At 38.7% G+C, this 22,202-nt stretch overlaps 1 protein-coding gene across 8 annotated transcripts in view; it reads right to left on the bottom strand.

Moving 5' to 3' along the window:
• ARAP2 (ArfGAP with RhoGAP domain, ankyrin repeat and PH domain 2) overlaps window positions 1–22,202 on the bottom strand; it is a 210,179-nt gene that overhangs the window by 178,688 nt on the left and 9,289 nt on the right. For 2 of the 8 annotated variants that reach the window (XM_012474970.2, XM_012474965.2), the window contains exons 2-3: window positions 13,130–13,214; window positions 11,985–12,070 (exon numbers count right to left, since the gene is read on the bottom strand). The gene's annotated coding sequence lies outside the window, so the exon portion shown is untranslated. Of the gene's footprint in view, window positions 1–1,427; window positions 2,074–5,815; window positions 6,273–6,932; window positions 6,948–11,984; window positions 12,071–13,129; window positions 13,215–15,492; window positions 15,512–22,202 lie in introns of those variants that run through there. The other 6 variants (XM_012474966.3, XM_012474969.2, XM_021675647.2 and 3 more) reach the window with 6 other exon arrangements.

The raw sequence follows: 22,202 nt of genomic DNA on the forward strand, positions 1-22,202 counted from the left end.
ACATGGTCATCTCTTTTAATTGTGGTCACCTATTGGCTCTGACCTCCTCTGCCCCGTGTTCTCTACCTTAACCACTATTCCTTTCCCACCCACCCAAACACATCCATCTTCTTTCATTCTCCCTCAGAATTACGTTGCTAATAATAATAGCTAATAGTTGTGGAGTGTTTGCAAACCATTTGTGTAGGATCTCATTTACTCCTCACAGCTTCAGGGGAGGAAAATCCCATGCCCCATGTCACGCAATAGATAAACAGTAGAAACAGAATTCTGCAAGGCAGACTTCACAACCTGTGCTGTAAACTGTAATGTCTGATAATAGATATAAAATTGATTTAATACTGAAGAGGTATCAAAAACTTAATAGTCTCCCTCTCCTTTGCCTAGCTGTGCATAAGCACTTATATTCGCACTAGAAAAATGCTGTTTAAATATACCATATCTTGCAAATTCAAGTTTTATACACCATTTAAGTTTGATATGTGTCCATGTATATGGCTAAACCTGGAAGCCTACATTCAGCTACATTTAATTGCCTGAGAGTTGAGAGCCAATGACAAATTAAGGGAGAACATCTTTGTAATTGCTATATAAAGCAATGGTAATGTAGAATTTAGTCTATTTAAATTTATTTTGCAACTATCTCCACAGAAAGACAGCTAATGCAGGACTATAATACAACTGATATAATGCAACAACATGAAGCCAAAATCAAATAATCAAATATGACCAAAATAAGTATTCACTGCCCACATGAAGTCAATAGTTATGGTAAGAAAACAAAAACAAACAAACAAACAAACAAACACCTGCTTGCTGATATAATAAAGTATTAAGGCCAGGCATAATGGCACACGCCTGTAGTCCCAGCACACTTTAGGAGGCCAAGGCCGGTGGATCACCTGAGGTCGGGAGTTCAAGACCAACCTGGCCAACTAGGTAAAATCCAGTTTCTACTAAAAATATAAAAATCAGCGGGGCATGGTGGCACACGCCTGTAATCCCAGCTACATAGGAGGCTGAGGCATGAGAATCTCTTGAACCCAGGAGGCACAGGTCGCAGCAAGCAAATATCACACCACTGCAGGGACAGGGCAAGATGCTGTCTCAAAAAAAAAAAAAAAAAAAAAAAAAAAAAAAAAAAAAACAGAAAGAGACAGAAAGAAAGTATTAATACAAAATAAGATATCTGGCTATGGTCTTAAAGGTTTAACTTTAAATGTAGTACAAAAGTAGATAACGAGTGGAAGCAACCCAGATGTCTATGAATGGATAAAGAAAGTATGATATATACACAAAATGAAATACTAAGAAGTCTTAAAAAGAAATGAAATCCTGTCACATGTAACAATACAGATGAACCTTGAGGGTCATTATGCTAAGTGACAAATTAGCCATAAAACAGACAAATACATGATTCTACTTACATAAGGTATCTACCGTTGTCAAATTCATAGAAAATAGAACTGTGGTTATCCGAGAGGGGAAAAGAGATAAGGAGTTGTTTAAGGAGCATAGAGTCTCAGTTCTACCAGCTGGAAATAGTCTGGAGATCTGTTTCACAGTAATGTAAATATACTTAGCATTACTGAACTATACACTTATAAATGATTAAGATGGTAAATTTTATGGTGTTTTTTTTTTTTTTTTTTTTAACCCAGTAAAACAGGAGATCAGAAGACAGACTAGAAGATTGGGGCCAGCCTCTCAGCTCTTATTCAAACTGATCTCCGTGTACATACCTGGACTATTTTCTCTCCTTTGGGAGCCAATTCTAGTCTTACAAGTACAGTAACCCCACATTCATGAGGCTTCCCTGCCTAACCCATTCCTCCTCAATCCCTTATTAGTTCCACTCAGGCAGTAGTATAGATAGCACAATGCCTGAAATCCAATCCAGGCTTCCCCATTTTTTAACTCTGTAATTTCATAAGTTATTTAACCTCCCTGAGTCTTGTTTATCTCATTTGTAAAAGGAGGGCAATATAACCTATATCGTGTAGCATTTCTATCAGAATTAAGTAAAAATATTTAAGATATGTAAGAATACCTGACATGAGTTACAACTGTACCATAAATGTTATGGATTGTATACAATATTGCCTTTAATCATATTCATACCACTATATTGCACTTGGTTTGAGTGGAATTCTTCTGTCTCCATAGTAATATAACATTATTTTAAATTATCACTGTAAATCATTCTTCTAATAAACCTGCAACCCACCTAACAGCAGTTAACATAGTTTTATTAATGTAGTAATGTACAGATGTAGTTAGAGGTTTTTAGCATGATGACAATTTCACCTGAAGACTTAATACCAGAGACACAAAGCACAGTGATTTACCAGGGATTCCAACTCTGCCATGTGCTACCTGCATGGCCTTGAGAGAATTCCTCTCTTCTCCTGAGCCTTCACTGTTGTCATTTGTAAGCAGGGACGATACTAGTGCCCACCTCACGGGGTTATTTTGAGGATGAAATGAGTGCATATGCATTAAGATCTTAGAACAGTGGCTGTTAAGCAACAACCATTTAATTAGTGTCTTCTAGATGCAGAATAATGGAAATTTTAGCTGAAAACAAGTAGGCTCTGGGCAAAATCATTTCATAGCTTGGATCAAGGAGTTGGGATTGTCTAAGCTATGTTTTGATTATTTTATTTATAGTGCAATCTGAAAAACACAATTAAAAAAGCTAGAACTTAATGTCAATTTCCATCCAGTGAAGGCCACAAGTGCTGATTCCTTTACTTAGTATAAGAACTTATTAGTAGCATAGGAGATACCTAGGTTTCGGTGTTCTGGATAATATCACAAAAATAGTTAAATGCTTGATAATCTCCTTAGCTTCTCTAAGTATTTTTTCTTTAAAGCTGTCTGTCCAGACTTTAATTCAGTAAGATTTGAGAATTTTTAAAAATTCTAATGGATCCCTAAGGTAGAGCTGTAATTCTAGGGATACCAGAGAGTGATGTATTCTTTTAGAGTTTCTACAAAAGCAGAATTTAAAAACTTTTGTACAAATTTATACTCCACCATTTATCTGAATGTAAATCATATTTGTTTTTGTTTTTGTTTTTTTTTTTGAGACGGAGTTTCATTCTGTCACCAGGCTGGAGTGCAGTGGCACCATCCCATTCACTGCAATCTCCGCCTCCCGGGTTCAAGTGATTCTCCTGCCTCAGCCTCCCAAGTAGCCGAGATTATAGGCATGCGCCACCACACCCGGCTAATTTTTGTATTTTTAGTAGAGATAGGGTTTCACCATGTTGGCCAGGATGGTCTCGATCTCCTGTCCTCGTGATTCGCCTGCCTTGGCCTCCCAAAGTGCTGGGATCACAGGCGTGAGCCACCATGCTCGGCCTGTAAATCATATTTTTAAACTAGCAACCAGATGTTTCAGATAGCCTACTGTCAGTGTTTCCTCTCTCTGCATTTATAAATAGTACTCTGACCTCTTTTCCAACTGAATTTCAGGGTTTATTCCTATGGGTTTAGTAACTGTCAAAGTTTCTTTTTCTTATAAAAAGAGGATATTTCAGAAAACATCCAATTTATTGGTCCATTGTTTTTACATGTATTCATTTAATAAATATTTAAGCAACACTACTAGCTCCAAGATAAGAGAGGGAGATATTTGGAGTTCAAGATAACAGTACCTACTATCTCATTTGACAAGAGTGCTAAGGACTAGAAAGAAAGTGAAGATACAGTCTTCCCTCCAAGACTTTAAAATCTAAAAGGGTACATTAGACATGACTGTAAGAAAAGGAAAATGGCATGAATATGAACAATCAGCTTATTACTCAGTAACTGCCAATAAAGAATACCAAAAAAACACAAACAATAGCAACTTTTTGCAAAGAATTTCATATATTCCAAAAAAAAGCACTTAAATTGTAATGGTGAGAAAAACTCAATTTCATTGCCTAATTTTCACATTGTTTTATATTTTAGTACAGTTTTATTTTTAATTATATAGAGAAGTGGCCGCATCATCCTTCATGAGTTCTCAGGAACTCTTAAAAAAAAATCTCAAATCTGCTCCCCAAAATGACTACTTCAACCAAATCAGGCCTCCTTTGTTTTCTCTGCAACATGGGTAAATAAGTAAGCTTGTGCTGAATAGAAACTGAAACAAAATTTCACAGGACAACTTTCTAACTAGAAAGGATCACATGAAGAGAATACCACTGAGTACTGTCTCAGTTCAAGACAGAAACAAATGAGCAAAATGGTCTAACTCCCATTATATATTTAATCTGGCCAATACTTTAGAAATAAAAGCTAAAATGATAAATTACAAGGTCCAGAACTTTACAGAAAAGATTATGACAGTGTCTCATAGCTTCTACTCTTATATCCACCATATTTGGTCAAAGCTATGACGTATTTCCCAGATTATTAAGAAGCTCGCTACCTAATTAATGTTTCACAAATAATTCCCAAAAGTCTTACAGTGTAGCATATGCAAAGATGTATCCAAGAAATGTGTCAATAAATAAATGGGGCAGGTGGAATTGCGTGCTAAAAGAAAACTATTAAAACAATGACTATCATTTATACTCAACATTTTTATAGTCACTTTCACCAAACTTTCTCATAGTTGCAGGGAGATGGGTTAGAAAGAAACTAAACAAAACAAACAAACAAACAAACAAACTCATATATCATGACATCTATAACCCAGAATCCTAAGTAGGCTTTAAAAACTTCATAGTTTCAATGCATTAATGTAAAAGTTCTTAAGAACACTGTAATTCATTATAATCTGAGTTCTATACTTATCCACAGTATCTAAGAAGAGTTAGATCTGATAATTACTATCGAATGCCCATGAGCCATACACTGCAAGGAGCTTGCTGTGATATGAGAAAAACAATAATTTGTTTTTAATGTACCATCCGCTTCTCCTTTTACAGACAAGCCACATAAAATCTGACAAGTTTACAGAGGAAGGCAAAAATACAAACCCATGCACACCCATGTAAGTTTTAACAAGCTCTCTCACTTAACCCTCTAGGTACATTATAGTTTAAATAAATCTTTGAGTAATGACAAATCTATATAAAATCCTCTTAATGTTAGGAACCACCTTAAATGTGTACGTGTTAAATATGTTTGGAACGACGCCAGGAAGATATTTGTACTTTAGACCCTAGCCTAGTTCCATGACCTACTTTTTCTTTTTTTCCTTCTTTAAACTTTGTTGGACAATGTCATGATTATTTTCTCTAAATATTTTTCCTGTAAGAGTATGGAAATCACGAATAGGAGTTTAAAGGCATTTCTCTCTCTCTCTTTTTTTTTTTTTGCTTAAAAAAAGTTAGCTTCCTTTTAAAAACACCCATAACTTCATCTTCCAATTACTTATGGGCAAGGTTCCATAAGCCCGTGGGGGTGTAGAGTGCTTAAGTGCAGAGAAATCAATACTGAGCTTGTAAGTACAACACTATTATGGGTAATAACATATGGGTAATGACATCCTATTAAATGTAATTTTAAAAATAGCTTATTTCCAATACACTTGTACTTTTTTTTTTTAACCGAAGGCTGTATCCCACTGAGTAGAGGACAAGCCAAAAAAAAAAAAAAAAAAAGAAAGAAGAATTTGCTATCAGGATATCTAATTTACAAAAGCCTAAGATGTCATTATTCCACACAAACTAGCTTATTTTCTTGTATTTTTTTTCTCTATCAAAGGTTATATCATTTCGCGAAGGCTTTCCCCAAATCAAAATAACTCCAGATCACCTCAAGGTGGGAGAAGTGTTTAAGAAAACAAGCCAGAATTAGATAAAATAAAACTTACTTTATCAAATAGGATGGACACCATTTCTCCCAAGAGAACTGTCTCCAAAAGAAAACAAGATCTGGTAAATTCACTGCCGATAGGTTCCCCTGTAAGGTATCGGGTTCAGGCAGGTGGAGGCCAAATGATCGTTAATTAAAGTTAATTAACAGGCCAGTAGTCTTAACGTGGATAGCAAGCAGGGTGCGGAGCAGCACAGAGAACCAGGCAAAGTCACGATCTCTATAGAGTAAATAACTTGGTGCCTGAAACTCACTACAGTCCCTTCTTATTGGAAGGTGGGGGAGAGGAATGGAGGGAGTGTCTAGCTGTCTATCCGGATCGTCATCCTCCCGGGTCAAATCCCAGAAGTGGAGTTCCTGTATCACTTACCGGCTTCTGGTTTCCTTTCAGACGCCCACACGCGGGAGCGAAATCCAAGGGGCGGACACCAGAGCTGAGCACTTTGCGCTCTGGAAATTTACCCTGTGAAGTGGCGAAAAGCCCCAGCCCCGACAGACAGGGTCCTCCCACCCTGGCCCAGCCCTCCCGAGACCCGGGGTACTCGCCTTGCGCGCGGGCCGCGGAGTTCGAAAAGCGAGGTGAGGCGGGGCTGGAAAGCCCAGCGCCGGCGTCTCTCCCGGCCCTGGGCGCTCCGTCCTCGCCCCTCTCCCCGAGGCGCCAGGCCTCCTCTTTCCCGGTCCCCGCCGGCTGCCCACGGCCGCCTCTGCTGCGGGCGGCGCTGTTAGTGGGGCCGGCGCTCCGCGACCGCCGCACCTGGAGGCGGGGAGCGCGGAGAGCGCGGGCCGCGAACCCGCGCGCAGCTCCGGAAACGCCGAGCCGGCGCCCGCGCCTTACTCAGGTGCTCCCGCGCCTCGCCTGGGCCGCCGCTTCCTCTCAGCCCGCGGGGGCGGGGAGCCGGCAACCCACGCGGGGGCAGCCGGAGCTCAACAGCGGGGGCGGCCCAGCCGGCCGTCCTGGTTCCGCAGCATAGTTGGGCGACTGACTCAGTCCGCCTCGAGTTGGCCGCGCCTGGCACCCTCGCCACCTGGCGCACCTCGGCCCGGAGATGCCGGGCCCCGCCGGGGAAGCTGCGAGGGCGCGCCCTGGAGCCCAGAGCGACAAGGGCATTACCCACCTTCCCGGGGCGGAGATGCCTGGGACCCTGTCTTGGCTCCTCCTGGCCAGTGGGTTTGTCTGTGCGCGCTCATGAGGGTTAAATGTCAAATGGGCGGAACCTCGCCCCGACTGGTTATTACTGTTACTCTTCCAAGTACTTTCAGTGTTAGCTCAGCGTTTCCCAAACTGAAGACTCATCTAGGGCACTAATTTCCCCAGGCTGCTTCTATGTAAATGTGCTCCTTCTTGCACCTGTGGTGGTTAGATCCCGGAGGGGCATTTCCCCTTTGAGCTGGACTCTGACAAAGGAGGCAGCGAAGGAAAATAGGTGATCTAAAGAAACCTCGTGGACCTCCAAATATCTAAGCGTCCGTAAAATCCAGTTGTTTGCAAGTGAGTTCACAGACCAGCTACTTTTTTTTTTTTTTTTTTTTTTTTGTCAGGCTGGAGTGCAGTGGCGCGATCCCAGCTCATTGAGACCTCCGCCTCTGGGTCCAAGCTGTCCTCCCACATCAGCCTACCAAGTAGCTGGGATTACAGGCGCGCACTATCAGCCAGGCTAATTTTTGTATTTTTGGTGTACACTGGATTTCGCCATGTTGCCCAGGCTGGTCTCAAACTCCTGACCTCAAGCGATCCACTTGCCTTGGCCTCCCAAAGTGCTGGAATTACGGGTGTGAGACACCGCCCCCTACCAGCTTTTAAAAATTATTATTTTAATATATAAACGTCTCCCACAGACTACCTGACAATCTCTTCATTAAAAGGTGAAATGTATTTATCTTTCCCCTGCACCTGTTGGTGGAAGTGAAGCAATTAGGGAAAGCACAGACCTTATTATGAAAGTGAGATAATTGGTAAAGTGCGGAAAGAGGGAGGCTTCCCAGGAGCCTGGCCCCTTAGGATTCTTCAGTCATCACCTTCACCAAACTAACTACCTGCCCAAAAGCACCATCCTTCCCTGGGGAGACTCTGAAGCAGCTCTGTCTTGCTAGAGATATCAAATATCCAGTACCTTTGGGAGGATCCGAGCACTTTGGGAGGCAGAGGCAGGCAGATCACCTGGGGTCAGGAGTTCAGGACTAGTCTGGCCAACATGGAAAAACCAGGTCTCTACTAAAAATACAAAAAATTATCCAGGCGTGGTGGTGGGCGTCTATAATCCCAGCTACTCGGGAGGCTGAGGCCAGAGAATCCCTTGAACCCAGGAGGTGGAAGTTGCAGTGAGCTGAGACCGTGCCACTGCACTCCAGCCTGGGGGAGAGGATCAAACCTCCGTCTCAAAAAAAAAAAAAAAAAAAAAAAAAAAACTAAAGAAAAGTTAAAAGTATGAAAATCTGTTTACTGTCAAGACCATTGGAACATATATTCCCAGTAATTTTCATCTAGGCTGGAATGATACCAGCATGACCAGCTCCTGCCCATATTTCCTAGATTTTTAGTAAGAAAGCAGATAAAGATGTGTCTTTGCCTATCTACGTATTTGCTATTCTGATCCCTTGTTCCGGAATGCACTCTACTTGTCAAGGAGACAATTTGAGTGGGTGAAAATCTTCCTCATCTCCTCCTCCTCCTCACTCTCTACTCTCTCCCTCTTCCCTACTTCCTTTTTCTTACAACATAATGGCTAATACCCATTGAGCGCTGTGTGCCAATTGCTATTCCAGGCGTTTTACTTGCAAGAGCTCATTTAAGTATCTCAACAGTTCCTTGGAAAAATAGTGTTGTTATTTCCTTGATAAGAAAACTTAAGAAACGGAGAAGTTGAGTGCTTTACACAAATCAGGACTGTAAGGGAGGGAGAATTCCAACGCAGTCTTGTCCAGGATCCATTCTGCACTTTATTGTCTCTTGGGGAAAGCAGAAGGCTTGGAAAAGGCTGCACTGAAAATGGAACCAGCATAGGTTGTGGCATTTTGAGCAAATTCATTAACTTATCTGGCCTCAGTTTCCCCATATGTAAACTGAGAATAATAATACCTATTAGAATTTAATGTGATTATGTATCTGTAGCACCTAAAATAGTAAACCCTCGATGCATTTATTTCTAGTATATACTCTCAAATTATTCTTCCAGACTTTATTCAAATCCCACCTCCTTCTCAAGACTTTCCAAATCTTTCACCATGTTGGCAAGGATGGTCTGAAACTCCTGGCCTCAAGTGATCTGCCTGCCTCGGCCTCCCAAAGTGCTGGGATTACAGGAGTGAGCCACCGTGCCCAGCCTGGAATATTTTTTTTTCCCAGCCTGGAATATTCTTATTACTGTTTGTATTCCCTGAAGTACCCAACCTAGAGCTTTAGGTAATTAAATGTTTGTTTTTATCAAGTTTGAAATATTTATATTCATTATGTTGACTTCTTTCAGTTCTTTGTAAAAAGTTTTGAGTTACTTTGAAAGTTTTATTCATTCTTTCTGGAAGCAAGAGAGCAGCAGTTTAGTGGATGGCACTGTAGGTTACCCTAGGCAAAAAAGGAGCATAAAACACTCAGTCAATTCAATCATTGACCACAGATTGATTCTATTGTGAAAGTAATTTATTTTTAAATATATGGTTTTTAAAATTTTTAAGGTTTAAAGAAAAACATGTTTTCCTATAAAATTAATATTTCAGAAACTCATTTAAGCACTATAGTTGAAAGTATTTCATTAATAGTAATATGCATATTTTTATACTTGGCTACTTCTGAAACAGAGATTCAACTTAAAATGAATTACTGTTGGCCAGGTGACAGTCACAACATAATTGTCACTGCCTACACACTCCTGAACTTGATCACAGTGTTTTATATTGTCATCACTTCATTTGAGTTACTTGCATTGACAGTACTGCATATGTTGTGTCCATGATTCAAAATATCTTCACAAAATCACACTGGGTTTCTGCAGAAAGGCAAGGAAACAGAGCAATGTGATTTCGTGTGATAGTTGATAAAAAGTCTGTATCTAAAAAACTCAACATTTTTGTAGATATACAGTACATAAAAATTCTAAGTAATTATTTTAATATTGATTTTAAATTTTGCATTTTAAATTTGTTGACATCCAGTAGTTTCTGCCACTGCTAACATAAAAATCTAGTTTTATTTTTCTATGGAAAAATGTTTCCTAAGAAAAATCATTGCATGGGAAAAAATATTTGCAAATTATGTATCTGACAAAGGTCTCATATCCAGAATCTATAAAGAACTTAAACAATTTAACAAGCAAAAAATAACACTGTTAAAAAGTGGGCAAAGGACATGAATATACACTTCTCAAAAGAAGACATACAAGTAGCTAACAAAAATATGAAAAAACAATCAAAACCACATTTAGATACCATCTCACGCCTGTTAGAATGACAATCATTAAAAAATCTGGAGACAGATGCTGGAGAGGATGTGGAGAAATAGGAACACTTTTACACTCTTGGTGGGAGTGTAAATTAGTTCAACCATTGTGGAAGACAATGTCGTGATTCCTCAAGGACCTAGAAATAGAAATTCAATTTGACCCAGCAATCCCATTACTGGGTATATATCCAAAGAATCATAAATCATTCTGTTATAAAGACACATGCACACATGTGTTTATTGGGACACTGTTTACAATAGCAAAGACCTGGAACCAACCTGAAAACCAAATATTGCATGTTCTCCCAAGTGGATGCTAAACATTGGGTACCCATGGGACAGAGAGATGACAGCAGTAGTCACTGGAGACTTCTAGGCAGGAAGAAAGGAGTAGGGGGCAAGGACTACAAAATGACGATAGACTGGACAGGGAAAATGTGGCACATATACACCATAGAATACTATGCAGCCATGAAAAACGATGAGTTCGCGTCCTTTGTAGGGACATGGATGAATCTGGAAACCACTATTCTCAGCAAACTGACACAAGAACAGAAAATCAAACACTGCATGTTCTCACTCATAGGCGGGTGTTGAACAATGAGAACACATGGACACAGGGAAGGGAACATCACACACTGAGGTCTGTTGGGGGGAGTGGGGGATGGACAGCAGGGAATAAGGAGGTCAGTGAGGGATAACATAGGGAGAAATGCCAGATATAGGTGATGAGGGGATGGAGGCAGCAAACCACATTGCCATGTATGTATGTATGCAACAATCCTGCATGTTCTACACATGTACCCCAGAACCTAAAGTACAATAAAATATATATGTAAAAAAATAAATAAAAAATAAAAGAAAAAACATGCTCAACATCACTAATCATCAAAAATGAAATGCAAATGAAAACCAGAAATGCAAATGAAAACCATGAGATACTACCTCACACAAGTCAGAGTGGCTATTATTAATATGTCAAAATACAGACTATGTTGATGAGGCTGAGAGAAAAGGGAATGGTTATTGATGTCAGAAGAACTTTTAAAGCTAATTATATAAGTATAGCATTTTTGACAAAAAGGAAAAAAAATGGAACTACACAGTGTTTTCAAGCAACAGCACAAATCAATTTTTTTATCTGTTTAGTAAACTCAACTACAGACATACATGAGAAGAACTGACACATTAAAGTGGCAACAGTGAATTTATATGCAGTGATATGTTAGTGGGAGCATAAATTCATTCGGCCACTGTGGAGAGCAGTTTGGAAGTTTCACAAAGAACTAAGTTGAACTACCATTCAAACCACCAATCCCTTTAATGGGTATATACCCAAAGGAAAATATATTATTCTACCAAAAAGATGCACACACTTGTGTATTCATCTCAGCACTATTCACAATAGCAAAGATGTGGTATCGACTTAGATGCTCATCAAGAGTGGACTGGATAAAGAAAATGTGGCACATGTGCAATATGGAATACTATGCCACAATAAAAAAGAACAAAATTATGTCTTTTGCAGCAGCATGGATACTGTTAGAGGCCGTTACTCTAAGAGAATTAACTCAGAAACAGAAAACCAAATATTGCATGTTCTCCCAAGTGGAAGCTAAACATTGGGTACTCACAGGACAGAGAGATGACAGCAGTAGTCACTGGAGACTTCTAGGCAGGAAGAAAGGAGTAGGGGGGAAGGGCTACAAAATGACTTATTGGGTATTATACTCACCACTTGGTGATAGAATCATTCATACCCCAGGCTTCAGAGTCAAGCAATATACCCATGTAACAGACGTGCACATATACCACTTGAATCTGAAAGAAAAGTTGAAATGGTAAAAAAAAAAAAAAGAAAAAGAAAAATTATTACTAAAAGATATTAAAGAAAAGCTAACTTTTGCCTAGTGTGTTTATAGACCAGATACATTCACTGCATATAAATTCATCGCTTCCACTTTAATGTGTCAGTTCTTCTCTGTAGTTGAGTTTACTAAACAGATTTTTTAAATGATTTATTGTGTTGTTGCTTGAAAATACTGTGTAGTTCCATGTTTTTTTCCTATTTGTGAAAAATCCTAGACTTATAATAGATAATTAGCTTTAAAATCTCTTCTGACATCAAGAAAAAAATGGGAGAGGGATTTGGAGAAACAAAAAATAGAGAGGTAGAAATACAAAAGCAACAACTAGAAATAGATTTCTTATAAAGCAATGAAATTAAGCTGTTAACACTTATTTGAAAACCACAGAACAATATCAACGTAAAAGGCAAGTGAAATACAAGAAAAGTATTAATAAAACCTCAGACCACAAGACAACTTTCCTAAAAGCAAAGCTCACAAACTAACTGCTTGTAAGTAGCAGGAACGCAAAAAGTTCACAGTATGATACAGACCACAGAGTCCAGACATTTTTAATTAGTTTTCAAATTTTATATTTTTATTTCAAAATATTAATTTTAGCTTCTCTTGAAGAAAAGTCTGAAGGCCTGATAGTACTGCATTTATACTTGTGAAAGCAAGTCTAAATGGATTGGAGGCTGATGCCTGTTATCTCAGCACTTCGGGAGGCCGAGGCTGGTGGATCACCTGAGGTCAGGAGTTTGAGACCAGCCTGACCAACAAGGTGAAACCTTGTCTCTACAAAAAATACAAAAATAGTCTGGTGTGGTGGTGCATGCCTCTAATCCCAGCTACTTGAGAGGCTGAGGTAGGAGAATCGCTTGAACCCTGGAGGCAGTTAAAGTCTTGCAGTGAGCCAAAATTGTGCCATTGCACTCCAGCCTGGACAATAGATGAGACTCCATCTCAAAAAAAAAAAAAAAAAAAAAAAAAAGAATTGGAAAACTGGCTGGCCTTTTTGGGCAGTACATACATTGTTTAGTTTGCTATAGTCCCTCCTCATCCTATTTCTCCTTGAGGTTATGACTCCAGAGCTGTCGAGGTTGATGAGATGTTACCTGAAATTATAATCAGTTAAAGACAAACTGTATGAGCAACCTTTGAGGCAAGCTTATGAATTTCTGAAATGGAAGTCTTACAAATATACAATCCAGATCAAAATTTGATACCCAACATATTAAGACTATTTTAATAGCACAAGCAGCATCAGTGCAATCATAATAGGTACCATCTACTGAGTTCTTAAAATAAGTCAAATTACATGTTAAGTGCTTTACAGCTATTATTCAACTAATTTTTATAGACATTCTGCGGTGAAGCACAAAGATACAGGGGTAAGCAAAGTAGAACTACCTCACTCTCATTTTAGAGCTTACAGTATGATTGCAGAGCAGATATTACCCAAACAATCACACAAATGTATATATATGTGTGTGTATGGCATATACATGTATTATGAACACAAACAAATACTAGATATCACATGCTATATGTATAGTATAGATATATAAATATATGTTACATAGACTCCATAGGATAGTTATGCATGCATACATATGTATTTCCATGTGTATACAACATTTCCATGTATAATTATGCTTAAACCATGTGAATGTGTTTATATTTATCTATATTTAACCTCAAAAACTGTCAGTGCATGTGGTTCAAGTTCATAAATTTTAGTTGAGATGGAGGAAATACTTTTTTCTTACTCTCAGTCTTTAGTTCAGGTGGAGGGAGTTTCTAACCCTCCTAACCTTTTCTGCTCTCTCTGCATTCCACTCCACACCTTCAGCCTGTGATAGTCGAGTAACTTATTTTTTGGTGTGTTTGGAAGGAGGCACTGACCCAATGATCCCTTCTCCTTCATCTCCTCTTTCTTTTTGTGTGGACTGCCCTCAGAAAGCCAGAATTCTGTGTTGCTCTTCCAAGCTCTAAGACCATGGGAAGTCTGGATCTAACCATAGCTTCCAGAGCCTGACACATCTAAAATTAACAAAAGCAGCATTGAACTATTCTTCTGCGTGATTCTTGTCTGTCTGTCCATTCACTTCAAACCAGGTACCACAAACATTTATGGTAAATATTAAAAACAACATTCTATGCTACAGAAAAATAAGGAGAAGGAATGATTTTTGATTGGTAAATCTGAAAAGTCCTTTTAGAGCAAGTGACATTTAAACTGAGATGTGAAGGCTGGTGGGAGGGAGCTACGTGTGCTGTGCATGTGAGGAGGGTGGAGATGCGTTCCAGGCAAAGAAGAGAATTTGTGAAACCTTGGAGGCAGCAAAAAGCAGGAACTTTGGAGGAACTGAAAAAGAAAAAAAGACTTTCAGCTAGATGTGAATAGAGTAGATAAGGTGAAGTTGGATGTACAGGTAGCTACATCATGTAGGGCCTTCAAGGCCATGTTCAGGGGTGGAGATTTTATCAAAAGGGCAATAGAAATTCACTGAATGTGTTTAATAGGGGAGAACATAATTTACTTTATTTTCTTACCTTACATAATCCTCAAAATAACCTTTAATGAAAGATATTATTATTATGCCTATATTTCAGCTGAACAAATGGAGATACGGAGAGACTAAATTTCAAATACAGCATTTGGTAGCTTATATATGATATCAGGGCCATCTTTTTACCCACTTTACTATGCCATGTGTGTAAAGAGGTCCACAGTCTAATCTATATTTTGTCATGGCATATGAGCATTTATTGATCATGAAGTACAAATAATACATAGGAATAATTAATCTTCTTGAGGTCTTTATAAAATTATTTTGTATTTATAATTCAATACTTCTGTGTTTAGAGAACTAAAAGGGACATCCAGTAAATTCATCCTTCCTTTCAACGGTGGAATTCTAAGCAATTAGGGAAGATTTAATTTGTGTTAATGTGAGATGCCCCTTTTGTATTATATAAACAAATTCAATAATCGTCCCTAAACCAAGTAACTAAAAATAGATTGGAGGAAGGGGAACAGAGGATACGAATGTGTCAGTGCTTCATGAAAAGTTTTTGGTAGATTGGACAGTAAAGATGCTAACCTAATTACTTTCCCTGTAGCTAGAAGTTCCAGAAATTGATGCATGATTTAAAAAGACATTAACCGTTGACTTAATATACAGTGTGTAAATCAGTTACGAGTAACTTGTATGCCAATGAAATCTGTTGTTCTTACTTTAGAAAACGAAAATCAGTATATTCTGTTTTTCTGTCTGAAAAGGTAGTTTCTGAAAAGGTAGTTTCTCAGTTTCTCTAAAACACATTTTTTTTTAGAAAAGATAGCTATCTGCCATTTGATCATTTTTCTTTATGTGAAATATGACATACCATCTCAGTTATGCTGAACAGCAGGTGCACAGACCTTCAAAGACCTAACTCACAGGTTTGCATTTCCTTCACTCCACACGGCTTCTGTGGCATCCTGTGTAATGTTTTGTATTCTTTCCTGTGGAAACTCTCATACCCACAATACTTCAATCTAGTTTAGCAATCAGAAAACATGGTGTCTGCTCAGTACATTTTGCAAACGTTTTAAGGAAACCGTGGTAGTCATGCTTGATTGAACTGTTCTTTCTTTCACTTATAAAGGAACTACTGCTCATGCCTTCATTCAACCATGAATGCTTGGCTTTTTCAAAACAGTTTCTAGGACACTAAAAAAAGGAGATTTTTGTTTTTGTTTTTTATTCATCTCCAAAAAAAAAAGAAAAGAAAAGAAAAGAAAATGAAACAGCACTGTAAATACTCCTTTTATGCTCTGGGTGAAGACAGATTTTACAAAGTAAATTTTTTTTGTAAAAGAAAGCAACTTAATTTATTAGATTATCTTTATAACCTACAGAGCGAACTTCTAAATGAAAAGCAAAACATTTGAATAATTATTAGATGGGTAAATGTTTTATTGAAACAGCAGAATTCAGCAGGGAACAATGAAATGTAAAGAATTGAAGTTTTTCTTTCGTTGCCCCTTCCAAGCCGTGTTTTTGAACTTATAATTCTCCTGCCCCCAAATGAAACATAGGGTGGGTCTTCTAGATATTCTCATCTGTGTCAATGACAAGAATAGTAATTTATATCAGAAAGGTGTCTGGTATAATCTAGTATGCAAGACTATAGTATAGTTCATTTATTATGAAGTATAATTCTAGTATAGTTAATTCATTATAAAGCCTACTGTGCTCAGATATCACCCCTCTCTCACAAGCCTGCTTTAAATCTGAAAGACTGTCTCACCTGTCTCGGAATGGTGAGTGAAATGGAGAAAGCTAAACTTTTTCTTCCTACCTGCTCACCTCCTCACTTGTTAGCTAGTTGCTGCCTCTGACCCCTTAAGAGTCAAGTCAGGGGGAAAAGGAAATTGAAAGGAAGGGCAGTCTGTGAATTGGTGAGTGCAATTGTAATTTTCTGGCTCTTTCTTTCCTAGTTCTCTTTTCTACTCCATCCCCTACTCACCACCCACCAGCCAACCACTGCTAGTGTCTGGAGTCTGCCAGCTGCTCCTAAGATGCTGTGAATATTTCCTCTCAAGCAGCAGCTTTTGACATCCCTCTTGGGTTTCTTTTTGGTACATGAAGTTTATTTAATAAATTAAGTGTCCCCAGAGGCCTACTTCAAACTTCTCTAATACTCCCTACAGCCTGTAGCAAAGTTCAAAATACACTGCTGGCATTTGCTTCTGATGTATGAACTGATATCCTACCTTCTTCAGTGCTGAACTTAAGACGTGCTTTACACATTATATCTGACATAAACTAAGAATAAGAGGTAAGAGCCTTTGGCCAAGTACATCATTCCGTAGTAAAGAGCGAGGTGGCTCACGCCTGTAGTCCCAGCTCTTTGGGAGGCCCGAGGTGGGTGGATCATGAGGTCAGGAGATTGAGACCATCCTGGTCAACATGGTGAAACCCTGTCTCTACTAAAAATATTAAAAAATTAGCTGGGTGTGGTGGTGCACGCCTGTGGTCCCAGCTTGGCAACGGGGTGAGACTCCATCTCAAAAAAAAAAGAAAAGCCACTACATCAACAAGGCTGGAGTCTTTTATCATTAAAGGGGTGTGTGCATGCATGTATGTGTGGGTGGACATATTTATTAAATGCTACCCATATGCAAGCCCATTACATAAACAATCTCTTTATTATTATCAATAAAAATTAATATTAATTCTAATTAATAGCACATAGTAGGGTTTTATTTATTTATTTTGAGATGCAGTCTCACTCTGTCACCCTGCTGAAGTGCAGTCAGTGATGTGATTTCATCTCACTGCAACCTGTGCTTCCTGGGTTCAAGTGGATTCTCCTGCATCAGTCTCTTGAGTAGCTGGGACTGCTACATGTTGGCCAAGATGGTCTCCGTCTCTACCTTGCGATCTGCCCACCTCAGCCTCCCAGAGTGCTGGGATTACAGGCATGAGCCACTGTACCCAGCCAGGTTATATTTATTAAATACTACCCATATTCAAGTCCAGTACATAATCTCTTTGTTATTATTATTAACTAATACTAATCAATAACTAATACTAGGGTTATATTTATTGAATACTACCCATATGGGAGCCCAGTACATAAACTATCTTTTTCAATTCTCACAGTAACTCCATAAATTAGATTCTATTACTAGCTTCATTTTATAGATAAGGGTATTTAGGCGGTTTAAGAGTTTAGGTAACTTGCCCAAGGTCACCTACTTCGTAAATAGAAGAGCTGGAACTCAAGCTTAGTATCACTGTCAGATGCATAGCTTAGCTCTCTGTAATTACTATATCAGACCACTTCCCTATGGGACTGGAGTGTTAATAGTTTAAGTAGTGAATGGAGCTAGGCTATTAAAATGACTTCTTGCATCCATAGCCAAAAGTTAGCCCAGATAATAGACTTCAATAGCAGCTTTCATCTGTGTTATTGATAGAAATCTTTCACTGAGTAAGGTGTGTCCTGGGTGTAGGCTTCATATGACCATAATTTTCTTAATAAACAATGTGAAACAATAACAAGAGCCAAGTCTTCAAAGTATTCTATCCACTCCCTGACATATCTTCTCACGTATCAATAATACAGTCAATAATGTCCTGATTCAAATTTCTGCTGTCGAATTTGTAATTTAGTTATGATTTCTCAGAGTCTAGCTATGCATTTTGAATTCTAATTTCCAGCTGGGTTCCTTGTAGCATCACTGAGCATTGAAAATAATTTTGTGACTCATAACTGCTCATGAGAACAAAAACGGGTTCAGTCAGTAACATTACCAGGCAGGTCATCTGCAAACCACAATAATATCATGCAGAATTCAAAGCAAATGGATTTGCTTGCTAGGCAGGATAACATGTCAAAGCCTTGAAAAAGTTAAGGTTCTTGGCTATTAGGACTATAGGGACCTCAGTTGCAAGGTTCAAAGGAAAAAAGCCAGAATTGGGCCTGAGGGCAGGCCCTTGCAATGATCATTATTTTAATGCATAGTGTCTAAGGGGATTAAGGAGCAAGAAATAGATCCTAGAAAACATTTGACTAATGGTTAATCTGTTGGGACAGTTATATCAGCAGAGACCCATGAGGCTTTCCAATGACCTTCCTTAAGCTAATCAAACAATAAGCATTTGCAAACTATGATTTTATATTAGGTCTACGTAATGCTTTAGGAAAAACAAGAGCTATTTGATCATGTAATCCTAGAAAATCCTTCAATTAATACTCTCTTCTGGAGATCTGTGGCTTATCTTTACTATATTAAAGTCTTCAAAGGATTCCTACTGGAAAGAAACCTGTTTAATCTTTTTTAGTTTAGCATTTCCTAAATGTATATGATCAGGAAACCATCTTTTTGTACAATGCATTTAGTTTACTGAAACACATTTTGAAAAAATCTGGTCCAGTGTAGTTAGAGAATCTCATATGCTACAGGTAGCACTCATAGAAGATTATTGAATATTACTTCTTGTAGCAAAACTATTGTGAATTATCTGCTGGGCATGAATTAAAAGTAAATGATCTTTAAAATGTTGCCATCAGGCAGATATTCTGTCTGTTCAAGGTCCATAGACTTCAAGCTGGAAGTAGGGCTAACAAGCTCATTTGAAAATTATAGAGCCCCTAGGATATGGACTTCTATTGGTCAATCCAACTCTTCACAGAAATTAAACAAGAAAGTCCCTAAGGATAAAGCTAAAATATTTACATAAAAGTTAAATTCTGAATGCAATCTACTCACAGCCAGTTAGTGATTACAATCACGAAGTTTTATTCTATGGAAAAATTTAACCTAGAAAATTTGTCAGTGGATGGTATCAAATGTCAAACAAGTCCTCAAAGATACCACTGTAAGTATCCTTAGGACACGCAGTCTTGAAAAACATAACTTCCAAAGAAACTTTTGAGATAGTTATTTGTCAAAAATAATCTGTATAACTCAATGGGTTTAAATACTGCTTTAATAATAATACTTCTTATTTGAGAAGGTTCATTTTGTGTCAAGCATAGAGTCACACACTTAAGTGGATTAACTGTCTTAACCATCATAGAAATCCCACATTTTTTCCATTTTTAAAAAAATTATTTTATTGTATCTGAAACTGAAATTTGTAATTTGGCTTTTTCTGAAAAAAGCCAAACTTTTTCTTAATTTAAAACTGAAACTCGGCTTTTTCTTAATTCCTTTTTATGTCAGACAGGGTCTCACTCTGTTTCCCAGGCTGGAGTGCAATGGTACAATCTCAGTTCATTGCAGCCTCCACACCCTTGAACTCCTGACCTCACGCCTAGGCCTCCCAAAGTGATGGGATTATAGGCATGAGCTACCATGCCCAGCTGCAACCCACATTTTATAGAAGGGTTAGGAACCTTAGGCTAAAAGACCTTAAGTAATTTGCTCAAATTCAAAAGGCGAGTAGGTAGTTAGGCCAGAATTAACCACTCTATTCAATAGTCCAGTATAGGATTTTTATACATATGGGTTTTATAAGTTGAAAAATTTGTTTGGATGCAGCAACAAAGGTCAATACAACAGTCACCTAAATAAGATAGAAGTTTATTGCTCTCTTAGTTCGTATAAGTAGTCTAGGACTAGATCCAGCTCTTTCTATCTGTTTGGGACTGAATGTGTTTCCCGCAATTCAAAGTTGGAGTCCTTATACCCAATGTTATGATATTAGGTATAGGGAGGTGATTAGGCCATGAGATAGAGCCTTCATGAATGAGATTAGTGCCCCTATAAAAGAGAGCCCAGAGAACTCTTAGGCCCTCTTTCTTCCATATGAGGACAAAAGGTGAAATCAGCAGTCTGCAGCCAGGAAGATGGCCCTCACCAATACCCAATCATGCTGGCATCCTGATTCTAGACTTCCAGCCTCCAGAACTGTGAGACATAAATCTTTGTTGTTTAAGCTACCCAGTCTATGGTACTTTGTTTTAGCAGGCTGACAACATAGCCACCCAGCCAGCCTCTCCACCAGCCTAACATCCATGCTCTCAGCCAGACTCCTAATCAGCCTTTTGCTCTGCCAGCCATCCAGGCAGACTCTCAGCCTGCCAGCCATCCTCTCAGCCTGCCTCCAGGCCAACTTCTCGGCCTACCTGCCAGACAGCCTCTAAGCTAGCTAACTTGGTGGCCACTACCAAGCCAGCCTCTTTGCTGGCCTCACATCCAGTCCCTAGGCCAGCCTCCCAGACAGCCTCTCAGCCAGCTTGCCATCCTGCTTCTCAGCCAGCTTGCCATCCTGCCTCTCAGCCAGTTTGCTACCCTGCTTCTCTGCCTGCCTCCCAGCCAAACTTTTGGCCTGCCAGCAATCCAGACAGAATCTCAGCCAGCCATGCAGCCTCTCAACCTGCCTTCTTGCCAGCCTCTCAGCCTACCTGCTGGACAGACTCTAAGTCAGCCCACTTGCCAGCTGGCCACCAAGCCTATCAACGTGCAGCATACATCCCATGGCCAAAGACGTCAACTCGAGTTCTTACCATTACATCCACTTTTCAGTAGGTGGGAAGGAAAGAAGAAAGGACACAGTATACACTTATATAGACCAGAACTAGGAGTTGTCAATTACTATTACACATGTTCTAAAGACTACAAGTTAATCAAATGGCTACATCCAACTTCAAAGGAGGCAGAAAAATGAAATCCTTATTCTGGGCGTTCATGTGCTCTGTTAAATTCCAGGGTTCCATTACTAACAGAATAAAAGAAGGATATCTATTTGGGAATTTTCTTTTTTTATACAGAATCCCAACCAGTAGTTTTTGTCATAGAACCATCCATTTCTATGCTAAACATGAATATTCTATCAAATATTTTGATTTAGCTTTAAAGAAGTTAATACTAGGCCATCCTTACTGCTAAAAATTGAATAGTAAGGCCTTTTGCCTGGGATGGCACAAAGCTTGAGCCAATAAAAAATTATTTTTTAACAAGAATAAGAGAGTGTTGATTTTTCTGTAATCATGATGGAAAGTGTATCCAACTTTTTCAAAAGTATTATAAAGTCATTGGAAACTAGTCCATTCCATCTAGAGCTAACAAATACCCATCATATCTCTCTGGTGCTATCATGATATAGATTGTGGTTACTAGGGCCTGCAGGGGACCAGGGGGAGGGAGAGCATCAGGATAAATAGCTAATGCATGTGGAGCTTAATACCTAGGTGACGGGTTGATAGGGGCAGCAAACCACCATGTCCCATGTTTACCTATGTAACAAACCTCCACATCCTGCACATATATCCCAGAACTTAAAATTAACTTGTTAAATTTTAAAAAAACGTGTTGTGTTGCAAAGAGAAAAAATAAAATGTAGAAAACAAAAAAATAAAAATAACAATAATTTTTAAAAATGTAGATTGTGTTAGAGCCTAAAAGATCTACACTGAGCCCATGCAGATGAGTTGATGAATATGTCTACAAGGGTCAAGGAGTAGTCATGATCACTGTTGACAATCAATGAATTAATGAATTAAATGAATCAAAAATAAAACAATATAAATAATATGTCATTCACTAATTTAAAGCAGTCACATTGCAGGCAATATAGTTATTCTAACTGAATATATAA

This window comes from Aotus nancymaae, unplaced genomic scaffold (genome assembly GCF_030222135.1).
Source record: "Aotus nancymaae isolate 86718 unplaced genomic scaffold, 86718_ANA_hifiasm-v0.15.2.pri h1tg000006l, whole genome shotgun sequence".
Classification (NCBI taxonomy): Eukaryota; Metazoa; Chordata; class Mammalia; order Primates; family Aotidae; genus Aotus; species Aotus nancymaae.